Raw genomic sequence first — 5667 nt, 5'->3', positions numbered from 1 at the left:
CTGACTGCCCGCCTGGGTGCTCCCGACAGTAGTCGCGCTCGGTGAGAGAGAAAGAGAGACGGGAAAGCGTGGGCGGAGAAGGGAGAGAACGAGAGAGAGAGAGAGAAACGGAGAGAGAGAGAGAGTGAGTGAATGTGGATGCAACCCTGGTCTCCCGATCGCCTAACTGCACCGACACTCTCTTGCCGTGCCAAAATCTATCCACCCACGCGCTCGTTCGCGAACATCCTCGCCGATGTATCCTCGTTCCCGGTTGATCAAGAATCGCACGCGTCGAAGATCGCGACATACTTTCGGCGACGGCGACAGTGACGACGCGAGGGTCGAGAGCGAAGCTTACAGCTTGAAATCGCGAAATATTCTTGCCAGAAAATAGTCTCATTGAAGATTTCATAGTCTGAAGACGAAAATCGTGTGGAAGGCAGTCGTGCGGAGACAAAATATCGTAACATGTTCTCGGTGTGCGTCTTATACGAACGACCTGTACATCATGCAAAAAAAGGATTAGCCAATGAAGCTAAAATATAGCTATGGCAGCTAAGATGTGTCGATGAAATAGGGACAGCTAATACTGAAGTTCAATTTATTAGTTATTAAATTGTAGGTGCTATACAGTAAAAAATATTTGCGGCTAAAATCAAATAATATTCAGCCGAATCTACTATGCTATTTTATATAGAATATATAGAGTATATAGAGCAATAGAGTAATAATATTTGAAGTATATAGCTTGTGTACTGCAAAATATAAATGCTAAATGCGCTGTAGATGTGCATATGGCAGTGCCACATTGCAAAAACAATTACAAATCAAATTTTCGCGCTTAACTATAAAACTTAGCTCTGTGTACTAAATGCGTATGATAAGACATTTAGGTACGCCATTTAGATATGCCATCTTTTTTAGCTGCCTATACTAATATATGCTTTTAATTTCAGTTAATAAATTTTTTTGTCACAGTGAATGTTTTTTATCTGTAATAGCCAGAACTTAGCAATGACACTAAGACGGTAGCTCTTATAGCTAACAATTTGATTCAGCTATTGAAATTTAGCCACTATTACTAAGTCATTTTTTTTCGCGTGCAGAGCTCGTTAATGAGGCCACCTTAATGAGATAGCACTTTACGGTACCGCTTTACATATCCTTATGAACTACGTAACTTATAAAAATATACATACACATCTCCGTGATTGAAAAATATAATTTCCCCTTCGGTGGCTCTTTCCCAACGAGTACGTGTATTTAAAAAGTGCGGCATTTTTTTCAAATCCGGGTGCGCGCATATTTAATATTTTGGTGTACGTTTCACACACAGTTTCACACACATTTGCGGAATTCTGCGCTGAGTGATTTAACGCTAGCGCAAATGAAACTTGAAAATTTAATTAGCTAATGTAAAATAATGGGGCGCGTACACAAGAATGTTGAATAAGGGCGTACGGCGAATAGCCACGTATAACGTTTTCGGGGAGCGGATCAAATTTTTTCGCTATACCTACCCTTCGCGCGCGGACAACTCGTATGACTCATTGTTTCGAACGGTTGCAACAAAAGTTCATGTTTATTTCATTCGAATGTACGGTATGCTAAAGGTAAATTAAGCACCACATACGTTTTCATCTGTCTTCCCTCGAAAAATAATGAGGAGCGGGCTGTAATTTGTGCGTACTCGACATTACTCAGACGTATAAGTTTGAAATCGCAATTATACTCTTAATTGCGACAATAATTTAGACGGAAGCCATAGTTTAGATCGCGCAGCCTCCTTTCGTGCTTGCAGCGCAATCAATTAATTAACTCGTGCTATCGCTATTTTCCTTTGATATCCGCAATTCCGCACGTTTCCACGACCATCTCGGAAAGATGCCAGCATTTCTCATCGTACTTTCATTAAAGATTACGTAATTACAGGCAGGCAGCGATACTTATGAAAGTATCGTAAATCATGTAACAGCTGATACTTGATACCCCCAATTCTACAAAGTTGCAAATTGCTTACGTTACCACAATAACATTCAACACACAAAACGCGCTCATTAATAATCGCTCTGGTTATCTACTTCTCTTACCAGACACTATGATACATTTCTGTGACCACGCTACATGCAATAACACGACGTCGTTTTAAATTTCTTTTAATATATCGCGCTCTGCGTGCTGCGTTTCATATAAAAGTTGCTATATATTCTCAAAAAAAAAAAATAAATTAACTGTTATCACAATAAAGCTAGTCATTTGTGGTGCAATTTGTCTGAGTATAAAACGAGAATGTACTGCCGATAAGTATTTAAAATATTATATTTTATAATAATAAGGATTTAGAGAACATGTTGAGGGAGTAAATTATATTCGGGATTAAAAATAACTTTAGAGAAAAAGTTAATAACGATGATTTTAGAAATAATTTCTTATTTCTAATATTATATACCATGAATTCTCCTTTATTAAAAAACTGTTACATATTTTCTGATTAAAGTAATATCATATACTATTTGAAATTTGCGGCTAAAGCATACTTATTGTTAGTAAAATTGAAAATTTTTGTTTTAATATTATCAAATTAAATTATATGATTATATTTTAACATCTCTTATTTGATTATTTTATTGCAGGCCTCTGTTCTCTTTTATTTCTAATTTATTTCTAAACTTATTTCTAATAATTTATTTCTAAATACGAGCCAATACACAACTTTTGCTTTAAAAATGACTTCCTTGAGATATTCATAAACAAAAGTTATGCGTAATAAATCACTTATGTTAGTTCACAAAATATTCTCCGGCTATATTGAATTCAGCCGCACAATGTAGTATATCACAGACGTATAAGTATTTACTCACAGCCGTATCATGCAATTAGCCGTGTTTTGGAGGGCGAATTGCATTGAGAAGTGAAAACGGGAATTACGCTGCAGCCAATTAAGGGGCCGGGTACACATCTTCGCGTAAGAGTGAAAGAGAGCCCGTATTCGCTGATGGAAGAGGTCTAAGCGCCAAGCACCCAGTCATTCACCATCGGCGAAAGTAATCTCGCACTTTGTCCGCGCGAAGATTTAGTCGCGGTTGGGCACCGCTGCTACCAAAAAGCCAACCCAATTCTGGTACCACGTACTGGAAGTAACTGCAGGCAGTTCGAATCTTTGGTACGTTGTTCGTACATACAAGACTAACCGCGCAGAAACGGCAGAGTTATCGGGCGAAGAAAAGGGATCAAATTGCGCGCGGTGATTTAGATGTCGCGCGAAAGAGAAAATTCTAAATAGATCCGAAGTGCGCGATGCGCAGACACAATAGCGCGAAATGGCGCATTAACGTCGCGTTAACCACGCTACTTCCGATCGCGAGATATTGATATTTGACTGAATATTGCGTCTAGCGCATTAACCGAGGGGTCAATCACTATAGCAATCAGTGTACGTTTCTTTAAAAATATATTGCTAGTATTGCGGCATTTACGGCAATACAATATTAGCAATACGCTATCAATACATAGCAATACATTAGTAATACTTGGCATTATTATGTAGAATAGGTGGCAGTACATGAGGTAATAGATGGCATTACATAAGATAATAGATGGCAATATTAATGACAATACGAAAGTAATACAATAGCAATGCTAGCAATGAAGTGTGTTGTATTGTCACAACTAGTAATCACTGCTACATGCACATATTCGCGATTATTTTACCACAATATCTATTTTTACTTTACTATTTGCAATCCGGTCGCGAACTTAAAGGTATAACGCTGCACCGAGAGAAAAAAATTGCAAAATTGCCTCGAAGTTCATGAAGCCGAGGATTTCGCGAGTACGTAAAACTTTACACGTTATAACATCGGAATACTGTCTGTTGAATTAACATTTCTTACTTCATCTTACACATTCTGTATGCAAGTATAGGTTCAAAGTTCGATAAACTTTTATAATAAGTGGATAAATTGAAGTCGAGATACGTCTAAAGTTTTTAGACGGGATTCGCAGAATTACGTTTAACGTAGAAAGACTAAGGCAGACTAATAAAGAAGTTTTTTTTTTACTTTTTATCTTATTTTTAAAATAATTTTCGCTGTATCTTTAAACGCTTTCCTCTGTGCGTACATATATATGTATATTACATACAATAAGGTTCCTCCCCATGTGAACCTCACAGCGCTATTTAATAAGGCACAAAGTGGACAGACGTCGGTTAAAATTCCAACCGTTAGTACATTCTTTGACATACCGCCGGAATACTTTCCAAGTTATTCCGTGAGAATATTCCATGGGTATAATATCCGTCAGTAGTGGTTGGACAGATTCGATGAATTGCAATAAGTTGGTGCCCGATGAGAAATTTCAATTTCAGTTCGTTACCGCCGTTTAATTCCAGAATTGCATTTCAACTTTAACTCGACGATTTTGTAACAAGAAACGAACAATAAAACGCATTATATTCACTTGATCCCCGTTCTCCAAAGGATTATCGGCGACATAGTCGGGCTTAAACTGTAAGCCAGTATTTGTCTCTTCGCCTTCACAAGTGTGTAGTCGAGAAACGTCGAGACTCATGAGCTGCGGTGAGACTTGCGCAAGGAATTTATTTATTTTACTATGTAATTTCTACCTTTTAAACGAATATAAATAAGAATAAACAAAGTAATTGTACAAAAGTGATTGCAATTGAAACTTTTTTAAGAGATGTACGTATATTTAAAAGAATAAATATTTTGTGCCACTATATTATTCTACATTTCTCTGAATTGAAATAGTGGCTTCATTAATTTTTCCCATTAGCTAAACTTTTGTAACAAATTGCAGGAGTAAAAACTTTATCGATATATTCCACTAACTTGTCGTTCGACAGAAGCGCAATTTTCCGAATCCAGGCTGTTTTCGAGCGGGCTGTTTTTGACCAGGAACGTTATAAATCCATGACCAACAGTGCATTAATATCCTCATAAACTATATACCGCATAAAAATAAACGTGATGCGGCTAACAGAACATTAACATCTATATAAACTTTATACTACACGAAATAAAATAACGCAGGCTCGTATTAAACGAGAAAATTAAGATCATATGGTCGATGTTATACTTATATACAAGAATTGAGTTACAAATAATTTCCATTTGTTATGTAAACTATTGTTACGTGCTATTCGGAGTTTATTCATTGCATGTGAGAGCGACCATGTTGGGATGCCTCAGTCAGCGATTACGCGCTTAATTTAGTGGAAACTCAAATGTAGCAAAACATTTTTCGACGTATAAATGCTCCAACAATTTGTGTGATACATTACAGACTACCGACAAAACTTGTATGGTTTATTAATTAATTTATTCTACAGTTATTGGCAAATTTACTTATATTGTAAAATTTACGTTATTAATCAAACACTTTAAACACAAAATGCGTTATACATAATTCGCTTTTATAACATGATTTTATATTTATATTTCTTTTATTTTCCGTGATTCAATTGCGTTGAATTTCGGCACGTTTTCTTGATTTTATACTATATTGTGTGACACCGTTTTATTTTTCTCTCTCTCTCTCTCTCTGCTTGGTCAATCCCCAATCTGACTTATTGTCTTCGTGGGGTTCGACAACATCACAATACACTTGTGGGGTTTCCTCGCAGGGGTGGAAGCCTCTGCAAATATCGAAAATGACAGTCTA

The sequence above is a fragment of the Wasmannia auropunctata genome, unplaced genomic scaffold (genome assembly GCF_000956235.1).
Source record: "Wasmannia auropunctata unplaced genomic scaffold, wasmannia.A_1.0 LD336071.1, whole genome shotgun sequence".
Classification (NCBI taxonomy): Eukaryota; Metazoa; Arthropoda; class Insecta; order Hymenoptera; family Formicidae; genus Wasmannia; species Wasmannia auropunctata.
The sequence above is the reverse complement of the archived record's forward strand: the minus strand, read 5'-3'. Positions refer to the sequence as shown.